Here is a 19,143-nt window from a genome sequence, read left to right on the forward strand (position 1 = left end):
GAGCACCACTGCATGTAAGGCATAGAGGGAAATGGGAGCAAAAAACCCTCAATGCCTCTCTTTCTCTCCTCCTGGAGAACCAGAACCAGCACATACCTCTGGGCCCTGACACTTGGGTTTCTCAATCCTGCTAGCTTTCACAGCAGGGAGATGGAACTCAGGCATCTGGGTTTTCCCAGTTGGGAGGCAGAACACTGGCATATCACAAAATGGTCAATGCCAACTTGTTGAGCAGCTGCATGGTTTCTGGCTCTGGGTGGGGGAAAGGGGTCTAGACAAGTGACTTACCATAAGCCCCTCATTGTCTCCCTTGTCTGCAGACTCCACATTTGTGTGCGGGAGGCCAAGTTCTGGATTCTGAAATGCTGGATTGAGAATGGTTGGCTGGCTTTAGGAGCTCTTCAGTGACTAAAACAAGTTATAGCAGTCCCCAGCAAGCACATCCCTGGAGTGTACTCCCTGTCAGTATACAATTCCTGTTGCTGTGAAGGACTTGACCAGCAGACTAAGTAAAGTAAATTTGGGACAAGCAGTGGACATGCTGAGTCACTTTGAAATATCTGACTTATGCCAGCTTTGTTATTTTTTCCCCCTACGTTTCATTTTCTGTTTTATTGTCTGTTTCCTTGGGATGTAGCCAGTGCACCATAGCAGTGCATTTCCCCCCCCCCCTTTTAGTGCTTGTGGATGCCTTCTTTAAATAGCTAAAGGGTTATCTTGCCTAGTTGTAATACTAAATACATAATAACTAGGGTCTTGTTCTTCAATTACACATTCATGGTGCACTTCTAATATGGAAGAAAGCTCTGGGTAAATTCAATTCTAATTAAAATTTATTTCCAATTGGTATCTTGACATCTGAAAGCCTGCTGTTCAGTGATTTTTTTGTATCAGCCAAGGGAAAGCCACACAGTTTCATGTGACTCCAATGACAGGATGGGGCCAGAGTGCCAAGCTAATCAGACAGGTGAGAATTACCTCAGCCTGGAGGAAATCCCCTGGCAGTGCAACACTCCTTAGTACTCATTAAGGCCATTATATTGTTTTCAGACCATAGCTTCCATTTTTTTTCTGAGTAAATTCACAAACCAGGCAGAATTTAGAGTGAATATAAAGGAGGAGTCTATAAAAGCTAGAGCCTTGCATATTGCAAATAGCCTTTGTGCAGTCAGAAGACCTAGGTCTCTTTATACAACACCACAACTAAGCTCTCAATATACATTTTTGAAAGCTCTGAAATGATGAGTGTTGAACAGTCTTAGGTAATGTGTCATTCTTTGGCCTGACTGAAGTTCCCTATTTCACTGGAAATATTGTTTCTCTTTATATTGGTAAATAGACAAGATAATAGGGAATTACCTTTATGATAATTTCATGTTAATGGAACTAGCTGTATTGCACAACTACTCCTGCAACTGTTCTTCTCTCACAAGCCACCAGCAAGCTTCTAGCTGCTGGACTAGTGCATTGCCTCACTGAAGTCTCATTACCACAGTGCACCACCTTAGGTTAATACCCTAACAGCTTTCAGACTGCAAAGTGTCAAACCCAATGAAGACTGAAGAAGCAATAGGCAAAATTAGAAGCAATTATAACTATGGATCCACTGTGTATTTCTGATTATTACATGCTGATATCATAGCTGCTTAACCTTTTCCCATGGCTGATGATAAACTGATTTGCAGCATAGAAACAGGATCTAGCTAGAAATTCTAGCACACTTTCCCTGATTGCTGGCCATGGAGATATAGGTTAGGCACTGCATACATAGAGATGAAGTCAATAATGAAGTAAGACTCCATATTAACATGTAGGAATTCCAGCGCTATAGATGGTACACAGATTCTCAGTGTGAACTGATTAAGGGATTCATTAAAGATCAGAGAAACCTCCTCTTATGATTATTCTTATACATACGTAATTTGTAACATGGCCCTTTTGCATCAAAATTGCTAAAAACAGGCCACATCTACTGCACAGTCATTTACTAGTATTTGCATACACAAGTACTAAATGACTGCACACTAACTGGAGTTACTGTGCAGTAACATTGCTGAATGGCTTTTAGGTGACTCTAAATGCGCAGTAGTTTGTTAATATCATGCAGGAGCATCACAATAGTGTTGCTACTGCACAGTAGTAACAAGCTACTGCACAGTCAGCATCTCATGTAAACACAGCCACAGATGAGAAAAAAAAAGTCTAAGGCCTAACCTAGAGGTGACACATCTAAATACCATGTTCCCTACCTATATATTTTCAAAAGCAAAAGGAACCACCTATTATACAATTGCCCTTGAGAAGAGAAAGGTGACTTTTAAGAAATGGACAATATGTTAATACTTGCCTATCTTTGATAGAGGTTCTTAAATTTTGATCTTTAAATAAACAAGGTTTGAACTTTTATTATAATTCTTAGAAGATTAGGCTTGTTAAGACTCTTAGCAGTTAAATCTTAAAATACAGTCTTTAAATAAGCTTGTCTTTGCTGACCTGTCACCTTTAAGTTATTTTCAGAAGAATTTGATTAAGCAGCATTAGGTAAGTCTTTTCTTTAAATGGCTTGCAAAATATAATTTTAAATAGGATATTTCTTGAACTTTTTAGCTGCTTTGCTAAAGTGTCTGGATTGTGTTAGTAGGGTAAAGCTGACATCTTCAGGTTCACTAGAGGCTGCATGGTGCTGTAACCCTTAAGCTGCAGTACAAGGGCAACATTGTACATTTAGATCCTGATTAATTTCTGCAGAGCTGTGGTGGTTTTTGGATGGGTCCACAGAGCATGGGAAAGGGACATTGAATCTGACACTGAAAGGATCTATGGTTTTCCCTGCAGTCAGTGCAAGTTATTTGACTGCTGCAGGGCACAGTTAGGACTTTTTGCATTCTTGCTTAATCGTCAATCATGGTTATACACCATCCCTTCTCTTGATCAGTTCTTTGGAATTTTGTACAAAATTTATATCTGTTGTTATCATTTTGTATTTCAGGTCAATTCAAGTTTGCCTGCTACCCTAATTTACAGTAGATGGTACTACCTGTGACTTTTAACACCAAGTACTGGGCAGCAGTTAAATAACCTAGTAACCTCTAGAGTGCCAATGGCTTCAGACAGATGAACACCTTTGGGGTTGAGGGATACTAGCCTAACTCATGGCAGAAGAAATGCCACTAAAAAGTTTTGGAAATGCGGTCTTCTCCATGATAAGAAAGACTCGACTCTTCAACCCTGTTCAGCAGCCAGCAACACAGGTGTGTGGACAACCCAGTGTCTCCATATATATACTGCACAGGCATTTGCACCCTGGAGTAGTCACTCCAGCTTTGCTTTATCTTTCAAGCGAGGATTCAACGTGGAAACAACAGTTATGAGTTATAAATCCAGGCCTTTTAATTAAAGGAGGAATACCATAGGTTGCCTCTTCCAGTGGCAAAGTCTGTTGTAGTTCATTTATCAACTACTGTCTACCTAAAGCCAGTCAGCCCCCAACAAGTAAGGTTGATCTGCCCTGATTTGTCTGTTCCAATAGGTGTTTGGAGCTAAAAGCAAACTCAACAAGAAGATTGCATCACTGCACCAGAATATCAGTACTCTGCATTTCAACATGAAATGTTAGGAAAATATCCTGGCCTGACTAACAATCTCTCTGATGCCTGTAAAACAGCCATGATAGATATGGAATTAAACACTGACACTGCAGCACTAGCAGAAACATGCCTGGCCTTGGATGGTTCCTTAAGAGAAAAGTACTACACATTATTCTGGCAAGGGAAAGTTCCCAAAGAGACATGTGAATATGGCATAGGTTTTGCTGTTAGAAACAATCTTCTCAAGCTGATCCATCAAGTGGCTTTAAAAGTATCTTTATACTCCGCCTTTATACTTCAGGAAGTTCAGTCACCTTAGTGAGTACATACACTCCAACACTCTACTATTCTGCTGAGGCTAAAGACAAGTTTTACAAAGAACTGGCTAGTGTTATTGGCAAGATTCCAGAGATTAGGAACTTGAATCTCCTGCGGGACTTCAATGCTAGTGTTGGTGCTGACAATGAATCCTTGCCAATTGTCTTGCACTCACATAACAGGAAGCATGAAAGATAATGGACAAAGGCTTTAGAATTCTGCTATTATTATAATTTGTGCATCACCAACTCATTCTTTCAAATAAAGCTATGCCATAAGGTATACAAGATCCAGCCACTGGCACCAGTTGGACCTCATCATCGCTAAGTGGTCCAGTCTCAGTAATGTTCTTCTTACTCATACCTATTATAGTGCTGATTCTGAGTACTGGTCACTCAGTGAGTACTGATACCTCATTTGTGGTCACTAGGATCAAACTAAAACCAAAGAAAATCTTTTGCCCTAAGTATCAGTATTTACCACACATTAAAAACACCAGTACATCTGATTCATCAGAAAATCTTGCAGCTCTGGAGGAGGTGGCTTCAGGGTTGCCTTTGTGTGAGACTGAAGATAAAAAAAAAAGATCTATGTCACTGCTGACTCTATATTCAGAAAACAGGTCTGAAGAAATGGGGGTTGGTTCAAGGCACACACACATGAATTTATCAAGACCAAAAAAGCTGCTATGTTAAGTCACAAGAAGTATGCCTCACATGGAACTTGGAAGGAACTGGAAAATGCAAGAATTGTTGTCCAACAAATCTCAGGACATTGTGCCAATGACTATTGGCTGCAACTGTGTCAGGAAATTCAATCCGCATTTGACAATGGGAACATCATAGCCTTGTGTGATGAAATCAAGAAAGTGACAGGTCCAGTTGCAGAGAATTCAGTTCCATTAAAGATAGCATCAAGAGAAGTCATAACCATGGATCCTAGTTTCCATGATAAAAAAAACTAAATTCTGCAATAAAAAACTCCCATAAAAATCCACATTTTTCTGCAGCAACTCCTCTTCCCCCCACCAATGCTGATTGGGTTGCTCCTCAGATGGCCTCACCCCTTGCTGCTGATTGGCCAAGAGGCCTGTCATTCATGCAGCCCTGCCCCTCCACCATTTTGACTGCTTCCCTGTATGCTGGTGGAAACCTGGGAACTAGCATTTTATTTTCAGTATTTTTCCCATAATTCTAAAGATTATAAAAATGCAAATTCTGCATTTTTCTGTGGCAAATGGATTTCTACAATCCCTGGTCACAACAGACTGAAGGTAACAGATGGAAAGATGGATAGAACAGTACCTTGAAATGTATTCAAGGGTAAGTGATGTGACTGACACAGCCCTTAACTTTGAGAGTCTGTCTGTCCTTGAAAAGCTTGATGATATTTCAACTGTTAGGGACCTAAGTAAAGCCATAGATGGTCTGGCCATTTGCAAGGCCCCCAAGAAAAGTCAGCATTCCTGCAGAAGCAATCATGTATGGGAAACCTGTTCTTCCTCACCAATACAAGCTTCTTACTCACTGCTGGACACAAGAGACAATGCCACAAAATATGCACAATGCCAATATAGTCACTCTGTACAAAAATAAAGGTGACTTCAGTAACTGCAACAACTATCATGGAGTTTCACTACTAAGCATTGTTGGAATGATCCTGCTGGAGTGGTGGTCAGAAGACTTTGAATCCTGAGTCACAGTGCAGCTTTGGAGCTAGTAGGTCCACCTTAGATATTTTGCACTCCAAGAAATCCAAGAAAAATGTAAGAAACAAAGGAGACGCCTCTATATCACTTTCATTGATCTGACCAAGGCCTTTGACCTTCTTGGCAGAAAAAAGCTTCTTCAAGTTATTGGAAAAGAGTGGCTGGCCACCAAAAAGATATCAAGGCAATGGATATTGAATAAAACAACTGGAAAAAGATTGCTGAGGACCAAAGTACTTGGAAACAGTCTATTAGTTTGGAATGAAGGCTTTTGAGGCAAGAAGAGCCCAAGGTGCAGGGGAAAAAAGAACCCTCAGGAAGAGCCTTGCAACACATTCAGGACTCTTAGATATGAACTTCACACATGATAAGTGTGGAAGGAGCTGTCATTCAAGAATCAGACTCTACAGCCATTCTCACAGATGTCCAACAAGCTGGTGCCATATTCAGCTCAAATCTATTGTCTCATAAGACACAGGGGTGGCTGTTGACAGATTCCTATTTCATGTTTGCCCTATAATCATTATAACTGATTTTTTTGGAATTTGTCACATATTATTGTGCTGAAAATTTGATCTCTGTAAATAAAACTGAGGTTCCAGATCATTGGTTTCCATTTGTAAATAGGGTTAATAATTTTAGTCTCTGAGTCAAGGGGGAGAATGATGTTGCAAAATGTTTGATATGCTTGGATGAGAGACAACCTGTAAGAGCCAAACATTATTATCCCCACTCTGAATATGTAAATTCTGCAAAATTGGGCTGATTGTCTTTTGAGAACAGGCTATCCTATCACTTTTCTTTAACTTCCTGCTTTTAATCAGGTTAAAAATAGTTCAGCACAAAGTAGCATTCTTACTGTTTTTTTGGTTTTTGTCCTTCAATTTCTTGCAGAGGCATAAGAGGGCATTTTGTTGTTCCTTTAAAAAGACTAACTTAACTTTTCTCAATGTTAAGTCAAAGCCTAGATTGAAGACTCAGATTTGTTTTTATTTTGTCAAACCACTTCAAGTCATATTTGTCAAACAGTCATCTGGTGACAGCCCTCAGCCATTATTATTTTCACTCAGCCAGGGCAAATACTGGAACTTACGTATGTTCCTAAAAGTGTTTGTATTCATGTCTAATTGAATCCTTTTCCTAGATTTAAAACAGTAACTTAGAGTTGAAAGTCTTTGTGTTGTCCCTGGTCCCAGTTTTCTGAGTTGTGGTGTATGCTGTAAACTAACCATTGCTTGTAGAGGGTAGAGAGATCACACAATTTCACCAGAGGAGACATTTTGCTTACCTTGGAGAATTACACACATAGCTGAAATGTGCTAGTTCAGTTTATGTGCAGAATATTTCACACTTTATCTTTGCAGGTCATGCATTGTGGAACAACCCACAAAAGGAAAGCTGCTGGCCATATTTACTTATCAATAAGCAACACCCAGCTCCTCTGAGTATTTCAACTGACTTTTTCTGGGCTCGTTAACTAAGGAAGTAGCCATTATTTAGATTGTTTTATTTACAATAATTACTTAACTTTGTCATTTAGGATTTGCTTAGGGGAGAGATGTGCTATCAATAACAAAAATCTCAAAATACTGCCCATTCTACTTATGCCAACTGTTTATAAACACATCCCTTGCATAAGCACCTTCTGTAAAGGATGCAGCAAAAATTCTGCCTTTAGGAAGTTTGAGTTATTAAGAAGACTGGCACAGCACTAATAAAATCTAAACACTTATAGTCAAATCTTATTCCTGATGCTGCTAAATGGGAACTTACAGCTTAACATAATAGGCAATTTAGCATATAAATGTTCCCCATAAAAGCAGAATGTTGGCACTGCAGAACAATAAATGTTAACCTTCGGGCAAGCTGTTACCAGTGTGCTAAAGGCTCTTGCAATTTTAATGAACCTATTTGTACATATGAGTCTTCTGTACTAAATACCAAAATGCATTTACCCCCTAGTAGGATCTTTCAGGAATTCAGACCTGTGAGATGTAGTCATGAGTAGCTTGTCCAGAAACCTCTTGTTAACTGTCAGTTTTTCAGGAGTGTTGGTTGTAGCCGTGTTGGTCTAAAGATGTAGGCAGACAAGGTTCTTTGGGTAAATCTGATATCTTTTATTAGACCAACTAAAATAGCTGGAAAAATGCTTTTTTGCAAGCTTTTGGGTACAAACACCATTCTTCGGGCAGAGGGTGACTACCCTCCAAAGTGTCTGCAACTTGGTGTCATCCATAAATTTGCTAAGGGTGCACTCAGTCCTATCATCCAAATCATTGAGTGTCATTTTGTATGCTGGCCAAAGCTACTTTCTCAGTTTCTTCCTTGTTACAAAGATCCACTGCTTGTAGGCCTGAGTTTAAATAATCTGAATTTCTAACAATTTGCCAAAAACAGATGTTAGGGTGCCTATACACATGCTCTGCAAGGAAGTAAGTACTGTATAAATTAGTTTTTGAAACAGGGCACTGCTTAGTTCACAAAAGTTATAGACATGTGCCTCAAGTTTGACAAGGACTTCCTTGAGCCTAAACTCTTGAGAACCACTTGTCTACACCTTTGCTTTAATTCTAAGACTAGTGCTGGAAAACAAACCCCACCCACTCACTTCCCCTGCATAGGGCTACTTTTCACATGGGTTTTTTTTGGTATGCTCTTAGGATCTCAGTTTTGGTCTTGGATATATTCCTGAGAGTGGTGCAAAGTGTATTCAGCACCACTCTAACTTTGACCACACTATTGTTTTTTGCATGTGGCAGAATCAAGAAGACAACAAATTCTTGTTTCTTGGCAGGCAGCACTCTTAGACTTACCATGGGGGGATCTCATTCCCTACCCCTGCATGTTCTACCACACATAAAGCTCACCACACTTACTCTGTGCGTGTGCGCACACACACACACGCACACACTGCATATTTCTTCATGTTGTCAAGGCTATAATCAGTCTTTAGCAATATTCAGTGAAGCAGCTTAATGTTTGCAAACCCACTGTTTGCAAAACCATGTAAAACAATCATATATTAACACTTAAAATGTGAAGACATTGGATGCCTTTTTATGTTTTTGCCTGTATTGTTTGTTTTTCCAGCTTCCTTGCAATAGGATTCATGTGACTACAAGAACAGGTAGGATAAAACTCCCAAAAGTTCCCAGAATTGGCACACTGGTGGAATATTTTTTGTTTTATTTTATTTCTTTGTCATTCAGAAGGAAATTCCTTGCAATGATACATAGTGTTACACAGATAATAGAAATGTGCTGCATGGGCATCAGAATATGGTAAAAATGTGTCTCTCCATAACACATTTCTTGACCACACTTGAATGCCACACTTACCCAGACTTAAACCTTTTTAAACAATGTCTTTTCTTCTATGAAATTATATCTGGCCCGTGCACTGTTCCTATACAGTTTGATTGATCATGAAATAATCAGAAACTAAGTTGTCAGCATGGGCCTATAATGCACAATTACATGGCCAAATAAAAAAGATAAATATAATCTTATTTGTTCCTCATTTCTCACAGTGGAAATTGTTTGATACCAGTGTATTTGAACTAGATTTTTAGCTCCTCAGGAAATCACAACTGTAAATCAACTAGCATAATGGTCCTGATTGGCAGTAAACTTCAGCAGGTTTCTTATTCAGGGCAACAAGATAATTCAGAACAATATTCAATTAAGAGGTAAAGTGGCAGAATCTGTCCCATAAACACCATGGCCCTGAACAACACTAAACCTTTGTCTGGAATAAGTTTATTGCTATTTCTTGTTAAGGGTATATTTTCCCAGTGTGTCTGCACTGAAGTCAGGTATGAGACATACCTGAGGTATATGTAGCTCAGTTAGTAATACCAGTATAGCTATGGCAGTGACAGATGTAGCATAAACTGTAAATGAATGCCTCCCCAAGATTACTCGAGTTGTTTGCCTGGGCCATTAAAGCTTCACTGCTTTTCATGCTCAAGCTAGCTACGTGAAAGCTATTGCAGAAGCAGATGCTACGGTTGAAAATAAAGAAATGGAAAGCATGACAAAAGCACCTTCCAGGCCTGGTATTAGTATGGCCCCACCAGTGTCTCTGGGCAAACCTCCTGCCTTGTCCACTGCCACGCCTTGTTGATAAATGACTGGGATGTTAAATAGGTGGGAGGTTGCCCTTCATGCTTCCAAATGACTGTGGGTGATAAGTACATGCTCCTACCTTCGCTACACGTGCCCCATGCCTCACTGATGTCTCACAGTGTGTTCCACATCTGGTTCAAAGCCGGGTCAAACTGGACACATAGTTGTCTCTCCCACGCTGCCTTCTCAGGCCACACACACACACCCCTCTCACAAGAGCCTCTTGCACTCCACTGGCTCTCACCCGTTCTCTTGCATGCTGCCTATCCAGGCCACAATCACTCTGCCTTACTCAAAAATATCCTCAGGCTTTTCTCTCTCTACTCTCCTGTGACCCCCACCTGAATGGGACTGAGTGATTGCTCAACTATGGGCCTACTTCACCCCAGCCCCTCACCAGACCACTACGCTCCTCTCTCAGGCCATGACTCCACCCCTTACCATAGGACCTGGGATCTTCCACCCCTTAGGACTCAGCCACTCCTCCCTGAGCTTATCTGTCCCCACAACTCTGCCCTACAACTCTCAGGGCTTGGGGGTCTTACACCCCCTTGGGCTCAGGTGCTTCTTTTTCAGCATGCCTGGCCCACCTCCAGGGTCCAACACCCGATGGGACTCAGGCACTTCTCAATAAGCTTACCTCCCTCTACCCCTCAACTCTCCTGGTAACCCATCTGAAAGTGGAGGTAGGGGTTTAGGTGCCCCGACCCACCATACACCAGGGTGGTTCTTGGTGCCGATACTTATGTGATCCTGCCCCGCCATAAGCAGGCCCACCAGGCCTCCCTATCCTAGCAGGGTGTGGTTTTAGGTCATGCCCAGGACCACCAGGAGCCTCCAAGCCATCCCCCTAGCTCCTGCCCTTACCTCCCAGATGTTCCTGGAGCCAGAGCTCAGCAGGGCAACTTTTTCTCCCTGCTGACTGATCTCACACTGCTCTGCTCTTAAAACAGAGCTCTCCAAAATGGTCACTGTCCAAAATGGCCACTCTCATCAGCCACCTGGCAGCTCTCTGCTTCAGCCCATAAAGTGACAGACACCCAAAGGGGTGTTCTGTCACAGAAAGGAATAATTGCATTAAAAAGATAAAGGTGATGAATTAAAAAATTACCTCTGTTTGCAGCTGATTCTATTAAAATAAAATAAAGTAAAAATCAGAACTTGGAACCCAAACTTCCCTTCACCTTGAAAAGGAGGTTTATATCACTTTAATATTAATTTAACTTGAATGATTCCTGCCTTATATTATATTATATTATATTATATTATATTATATTATATTGAGATGAATCAGGCTCTTACCCTTCTTATTTGGCACCTATAACTTTCAAACACAGGGAGGTTAAGATTGAAGTTTGTGTTATAATTCAGGTGTACTATTGTTTAAATATGTCCATGGTATTCTCTTCCCATAGGAAGCAAGTGGGGGAAAAATCTTTGCATAAACATGGGGGGGAGCATGTACAATTAAAATAAAAATGATGATTAAAATAGAATGATGTTCACACCCACTTAAACTTTATCTATGAAATGTACAGTTCAGCACCTTTCAATTGGAATATCTTAATTTAACTTAGTCAGATCTAAAGGTGGTAATGGTGGTTTTCTGTTTCCTTTATAGAACATGAATATCATAAAATGGATCATATGAGGGAGAAAGTAATTATGTGTTATTAGAATGACAGCAGAAGTTAAAGAAAAAATGTATGGGGGGCATTTCATGCTTATTGCTATATTTACTTGGGAGGTTAAAATATTCTAACTTCTCACAGGTCTAAACCTTTGAAATTAAGAAATAATCATTGTATTCATGCAGAATGGAAGAGATACGGAATCCAAAGAATTATAGTGTACTTAGGCACCTAAGTCCAATCCTATTCCACCTTATTCAAATCTTGAAAATTCATTAATGCATCTACTTTTGTAGCACACCATCATCTTACCCTCAAGACTGAGTCTCAAAAAAGCAGCAAGGAGGAGGAGAGCCCATCAACCATTTGAGTTAACTTTTTCAAGGAATGCATCAGAGTGGAAGAGAATTGTACATAACTGACTAAGTCCATTTACAAACTATTTACAAATCCATTGCAATAGAATCTGGCCCTTTATTGTTTATTCCTACATAAGTTTAAAAGAACAGGAATGTATTCCTTTGCTGTTTCCACTTACCCTTATACTGTAATACATACCAAAGAACTCTCAAGGGATTTCATGTTGATACTGATTCCCATACTTTGTAGCCAGTTTGTAGTTGATATATTTCCTGTTTTTCCATGGCTATTTTCACCATAATGTGTCACCAGTTGAAGGAATTCTGTGAGGGTAATTGTTCGTTGTGATTTCCTTGCATATAGCACTGTGAAATATTCTGTAAATTAGTGTAATTAATCTGATAACGATAATACAATCCACTTAAAAAAAACACTTGGAGGGACTAAAGATAAAAAAAAAATTCTTTCTTCCTCTTACTAGCCCATTAATTTCATACATGATATTACGGTAATATGACTGACTGTGTTTTCAGACAATGTCATGTATGAAAAGTGACTTCCAACTTTCATAGTTATTCTACAATTTCTGATCTAGCTTCATCCTTCTTTGCTCTTAAAATGTATGCTAATGGTAAAATTCAAACATGCATGGAAATAAGATGTTTTATTAATGTGTTCTATTTCATAATGGAATCTATAAATCATTTACAGAAAAAAATACTCATTAGAGAAACAGATCATATCCTGAATGAAACATATTACTCATAAAATTAGATAGATCATTTAGTGCATCTGATATATCATAAAGTGAATCAGGTACAACCCCTGCTGGATTAAATGTATTACCTGCTGAATCTAGATATGCCACTTCAATCAGATACAACACCTTTTGAGCCAGAAACATCACCTTCTGCATTAGATACATCATCTGCTAAATCTAATACATAGCATACTAAATCAAAGTTACCACCTACTGATTCAAGAACATTGCAATGAAGCTGTCCTTGGGTGCATACATCTTCATGGAAGTCTGCACATGTGTGGTTTCATTATTTGGCAATCATATTCCATCTAAGAGACTCACACTTTTTTCAAAATAATCATTTTTGTGGATAAGTACAGGAGTAGTAGTGAAAAAAATCTCTATAACTTACTGTCAAGTATGTAACCCTAATTGGATAGTTGGGTTAAAAATACTTCAAAATATAATTTTAAAATGATCTGGCTTTAACTCAAAGGAGCTGATAGCCCACAAGTCAAACAGCTCCAATGTATACACTTACAAAACCAAACCAGCATAAATTGTTTAAACAATGAACTTCAGGAATATGTTTGGTTTCTATATGTCCACTATCTGAACCACAAATCCCAAACATAGCAGTAAGTGAAACCACAGACTGGTTATGCAGATTTTGCTATCTTGCTTTGTCTTGCTAGCTGCTGTAGCTCTTGCTTGATTAGGACTTGAACTGATCAAAGCTTCAAGATATATGTGCATAAGGAGAAAAAGGAAAGAAGGAAAGAAAAGTTTGAAAAAGGGAAAAGGAGGGCAAAAGACATGAGTTTTTTTGTTTTTTTTTACCAAATTCCTTTTCAACATTCTTACACCCCATTTTTTCTCTTGTCTTTTGAAAAGATATTAATATCTATTTCTGGCAAATAGGTTGAAACATTCCAAGCAGAATAGCCATAACCAAGTGTGATTAAAAATGCTAGCCCTTTGCCTAGCCAGCCACTGGCCATGCATGCCAGGGTGGACTGCTGGCAGCGCTCAGCATCCCCATCACTAACCTGGCTAGTGGTTAAATGTTAAGCGAATCCACATCTTCTGTTGTCATCCAAGGATTTACATATTACATGGTTAAGGGGAACCATGCAGTATTTATGCATTAGATTTTCAGAACAAATCAGGACAGGATCTCTGCAACCAAGAGAGTTATTATGGTGTTATGTGTATCAGTACTCAGCATACCTTTGATTGGTTGAGATAATTTAGGTTCAGTATAATTAGATATCATGTTTTCACCATGTCAATTTTTAGTTTTTAATTATCAATTTAGCAATTTATGTTAACACATTTTACTTATGTACACTGTAGAAACTGTATGGCGTAGAACAGGTAAATTGTAGGGGATTACAGCAATTACAGCAACACTTCTGCTTAACTGTATTTCAAACAAACTTCAAGGAGAATTACTTTCACTTGCATATTTAGTGGAAAATTTGGTCTATGGCTATTAGTTCGTTGAGTTCTTTACATAGATTACAGGGTATTATCGAAAGAAAAATGTAGAAAAAATTCAAAGCTTGAAGAGACTCAAAGCTATCTGTGAAGCAAGTGGGCAGGTACAGTGCTGGGGGTGGGGAATCTTCCCCCTTCTCTTCTGATCTCTGCCCACTGTCTCCATTGGACAGGGAAAGGGGGTTCTGTGTAGCACTGCCCATCCTGGCTTGGCCCAGCCAGGGAGCAGAGAATGGCTGTAAGTGAGCTGCAGCTGCCAGGAGTGGGCCTGCCCCAGTGACCTGGGCCAGCTATGCTCAGCCCTAACTGAGGCAGCCACATGGTGAGGCTGGGCCAGCCATGGGAGAAGGGCCATTCTGGTGGGTGCAGCTTAGTCACAGGATGGTACAGTGTGTATGTGTGTGCTTGGGGTACCTGGGATACTTGGGGGAAGGTTCAGGTGAGAGAGAGAGTTGAAGTATAGGGAGTGAAAGTTGCCAGAACCAGGATTAGAACCAGTGGACTACAGAGAAGCTGGCTGAGGAACTGAGGCTTGGGTTTACTTAAGGTAGACTGGGGCTAGAAATTGAGGTAAACAGCTGAGATATTGTGGGGGGTGTAGATAAGTGGTGGCAAGGAGGAGACAGCCAGGAAACAAACTGAGGCAGAAACCTGGTTGCTCAGGGGAAAAGGAAAAGGCAGTGGGTATATATTAGTGGCAAAGATACAGGGGGTTTGGAGGCAGAGAGGAGCTCAGTACAAGTGTTGGAGGTGGCAGTGAGCCAGAAGCAGGAGAGGGAGAAGTGAGACAGAAGTTAGAGGGGCAAGGAGCAGAGATTGGAGCAGGGTCAAACCATAGTAAAGCAAAACCCAACTTCGGGGTCCAAATAACAGTTTTATTACACAGACAACACACTACACAGCCCCATGAAGTTACTGGTTCACACACACACAAACACACATACACACACAAGCACTCACAATGGCAGCAGGAGAAAGAAACTCAGTGGAAGGCCTGAAGTCCAGGTAGGGAACAGAAGCAGAGTCCAAGTCCTAATGGTTGAAGAGGGGCTGGGGGGAGTGATATCCAGCTGGAAATGGGTCCTTGTCCAGTAGGTGTTGTACAGAGGGGGGTTACCAGTAGGGCCTCTAGGTGGATTGGTGGTATGTCATGGTGCTGGTTCAGATGGAGAGGGCATCCCACCGAGTCTGTCTTCACTGCCCCTTTTTATAGGGACAGACCTTGTTTGACCCTAGTGACAGGAGGCATGCCCAGGCAAGGGTCAGCCCCTGGAGTACTGATCATGTGTGCTCCATGCAGGGATGTGCATTTTTGGGTGTCTGTAATGGTGGGAGTTGCCGGCTCTGCAGGGTCTTTTGTCTTTCAAATGCTGGGTTCTTGTCTCTGTTCCTGGGTGAGGTCTGTGGTTCCTGGATAAATCAATGCAAGGTGATGACCCAGTCATTAAAGGCCATTTAGTAGAGGCCTGCTACCATTGTATTTCAATCATTCCCAATTACTCTCATTCATCCGGGAACTAATTTACGTGGGAGGGATACATGACTCATACAGTTGCAACACAGGAGATTCCCAGGCAGAGGACACAAGATGGAGACTTGACATACAAAATGGAAACTTGACATGACTTTGGTTCACTTACAAACAGAAGCCTAAACCATACAATATTTATATGAAACAATAAAAATCGATACGAAAATTATAATAATACAATATACAACAGTAAGAATCAATACAAACCTAATAATAATATGCAACCGGCAGACCTTGAACATGAGGTTTCACGCTGCTCAGCCTCTGGCGTACGGACCTGTTGGCCGCTTTGTCCCTGGAATTGTCTATTCTCGGATTGATCTTAACGGTAGTCTCCGCCCCTATCTCTCCTGCCACGACTTTGCTGGAACCTTCAGTGGAGAGGCCGACTACTTCAACTTATCCGGGGTTGGGACTCCCAGGGGCGATGGTCTTCTGTGAGGCTCCACCCTCCCCTACACCTCACCCTAAAACCCAGCCACGCTGAGTTGCTGACGATTCCCGGACCCGTCCCTTGCTTTGCGATGCCGAAAGATATTTGGTGGCGACTCCGTCAGCTTGGCTTGACTCTAGACCCTGTTGGTCAGGACTCTTTCTGAGGTTCCCCCCACAGACCTCCAACCATAGGTTACTCAGCAAAAAAACTCCCAAAAGAAAAACACCACCCGTAAGTCTCTCGGGCTTACAAATTAAAGTCAGGACTCCCTGTCCAGAGAGAAACCTCCCCTGGCTTAATTCTCTCTGCAGCACCCCTCTGGCTGGATGCTGTGTTTTCTTAATAATTACTCAGGACTACTTCCCGGCACTCTGGTTCCCCTCTTTGCTCGGTCCCTTGCAGAGTGGTCCCACCTAGCAGAATCCAGGACTCTGCAGCCCCTCCTGCTGCTTATATTATGGTTTCCTGCCGGGATGAACTCTGGGGTGATCCCCTAGCCTGTGCTGCTCCCACCTGGACTGCCGGGTCTTCCTCCATTCCCCTCTCTTCAGGGCGTCTCTTAGCCCCGGCCTCTGTCCCCGGATCCTTGTGCCCAGCTCCGCCGCCGCAAACCTGGGCATCCGCCACTTTTCCCTCGGTGCTCTCTTTCCCGCAGTTGGGGAATGTGTTCCAGCCTCCTAGCTGGCTGCTGGCCTCTCCCTCACCTCCGAGCGAGGACTCAGGCTTGTCTCCCCTCCTGGCTGGTCTCCAGCTCTCCTCTCCCTCCTCTTCCCTTGGGGTGTCCTTTATCGCCCTGTGCTGGCTCCAATCATTATTGATCGCAGCTGGCTGCAGTTTTAAAAAGACTCAGCTAATCAGCCGCGTGGGTCCCGGCGCCACTTCTGACGTTCCCGTGTCGTTGGCTGCAGGTAAGGAACTCTTTGTTGTCTTTCTTCCCTTCTCTCTCTCCCCTGCCTTATTTCAGGTCCCGGGGCACCCCTTTTCCCCTTCGGGGCCATATTGTGCCGTCCCCCTGTGACATAATACAATATAAAACAGTGGATATCCAAAACCAAAATTTGCTACCAAAATAAAAAAGTGAAAGCTTATCCTAAGTATGAGCTCACTTATGCTTGTCTATAGGGAATAGAGAGGGAGAGAAAGAAAAGCCAGAAATAATTGGGGAAGGGTAGGGAATGCATATCTATCATATATATATATATTTTAAAGAAAAACATGGGGTTTTTGCTACACCCTTATTTTACTTCCTCTTTCTCTGCAGGGAAGTAAGCCAAGCCATTGAAAGTAAGGCCATAGCCCAGCTTCCCAGTCGAAACTCAAAATGTTTTGAATTTTTTAAAATGTTTTGACCTTCCCTGTTTTTTGACCTTGCATGTTCTATTTAGACTTTGCTGTTTCAAGGTTGAAATGGCTCAAAACAACATTGAAACAAAACGGGCAGCAAAATTTTGCACAGTCCTAATGCACAACTGTTTTAAGAGCAAGGACTGGATTGCCACTTCAGGCTACACATCACCTCCTATTACTTAGGTAACATTATGCAAAGTTACCCTATTTATAAACAGGTTCTATTGTTACACAGTTGGCCCTCTAGGTGTGACAGAAACAATGTCAACTGTTTTGATGCTTCTCTTCAGGATACTCACCTTATACAACTTTTACTGATAGTTATGTACATCTAATTGTAGAATATTACTGAGCAATTCCTTCATTACTTCGTTTATTTCTCTCTCATTACAAGGACATTGTAACATGTTTGTTTAGTTTTAATAGAGCTTGGTACCTGACAAAACCAAAGAAAAGTTTTATTGCAGTATGCATAAATGATTCAGTTATTTACATAACTGCAACATTATCATAATGGTCCAAAGCTCCCTTCCTGAGGGAAAGCACGTGAAAGGAACAAAAGATACTTTACAGAGGTGACACAACAAAGGTAGACAAAGGAAACATCATTCCACATTGCAAACAGGCAACTTTTTTCTCTGGATTCCCTGAACTCCTCACCAGTGAGGAAGAGGCAGGGTAGAAGATGGTAAATTAAATAGGTCATTGGGTTTTTTTTACTGTTTTTTCTGATTAATTAATTGGGTATTGGACTTGGTATTTGGGCATTATTGGGTACTTGGTAACTTTAATACAAATCAAAATATTTAACAGGTTAAACCACAAAAACAAATTCATTTGAGTGCATCCATGTTTACATTGTTGAAGTGCTTTAAATAAGCAATGCTGTCATATTTTAAGTTCTTCTATCTAACCAGTGTTAAAAGGGCTCTTCAGACACAACAGTGCTACACTGCATATTTGATACTTTTTGGGATAGTTAGTACTTTCCAATTTCAATCTATAATTTTAATTCCACAACGAAAATATGAACTATTAGTAGAAGAATATATGTGCTGAAAGTATTGACTTATTTGCTTTGTAGACACCATGTTTTTCGCACTTTCTAACACTGCAGCTGCATGACTGTTTGCATGCACACGTTTTCCAGACACTTTAAAAGACTTTCTGGTGCATTCACCTAAAACTCCTCAGACATAATATAGTTTGGCTCACCAGGAATTAAAGCATCACATCCATGGCTTCATTGTGTGCAAATGCAAAGGCACTCAAAGATGTATAATGAGCCTCTTTGTCCACCAGATGGCACTACAACTTTTTTGTCGTTCATCCCTTGGATTCCTCTCACTTTGGCTGGCTCCCTGTTTCCACAGCAGCGTGGCAGGACACAGGCATGGGTTGGGTGGGGGGCACTGGACAGGGGGTGGGAGGCAGTGTTGGACTGTCCCACTGTCCTGCAGCACCGGCCAGGGACCCAACTTAATTCATTCAAAAACCTACTGTGTGTAAACACAGATATAGTGATCCAAAATGAATAAGTTTAAATTTTATAAACATATTTAATTTAATGAGGATTAAAACCTGTGATGTGTACAAGCATCGCTAGAGAGCTATTTATTTCAATGGCAGTTTCCACATTTCAAAACTAATGTCCTCTCATGTTAGAGAAAAGATTGAAAACAGTCTTATAGCTGTAGTCTTAACTGTTACCAAACTACTGACTTTAGTTTCCATCATGCGTGCTTCTTCCTGAGTCACAGTTAGCTCTATGTTTATCTCTTTCTTTAACCTTACCTCGATCCTGGGTAAGCTTTGTGAGAGAATTATCCTGGTGCATGTCTGCAAGGGGCCAGCAG

At 41.0% G+C, this 19,143-nt stretch overlaps 2 long non-coding RNA genes across 2 annotated transcripts in view; one reads left to right on the top strand and one right to left on the bottom strand.

The window, feature by feature from the left end:
* Positions 1-432: 432 nt before the first annotated feature.
* LOC109300400 lies at positions 433-17,247 on the bottom strand. Its single transcript, XR_002098197.1, has 4 exons — positions 17,172-17,247; positions 10,381-10,386; positions 8,222-8,226; positions 433-445 (listed from the first exon to the last, which is right to left on the bottom strand). It is a non-coding gene; the product is annotated as an uncharacterized LOC109300400 (long non-coding RNA).
* The window catches only part of LOC109300399, a 9,185-nt gene continuing 1,112 nt past the window's right edge, over positions 11,071-19,143 (top strand). The window contains exons 1-2 of the long non-coding RNA XR_002098196.1: positions 11,071-11,081; positions 11,981-11,987. This is a non-coding gene — a long non-coding RNA (uncharacterized LOC109300399). The remainder of the gene's footprint in view (positions 11,082-11,980; positions 11,988-19,143) is intronic.

Source organism: Gavialis gangeticus, unplaced genomic scaffold, assembly GCF_001723915.1.
Source record: "Gavialis gangeticus isolate Ggan-Ray unplaced genomic scaffold, GavGan_comp1, whole genome shotgun sequence".
NCBI classification, from domain to species: domain Eukaryota; kingdom Metazoa; phylum Chordata; order Crocodylia; family Gavialidae; genus Gavialis; species Gavialis gangeticus.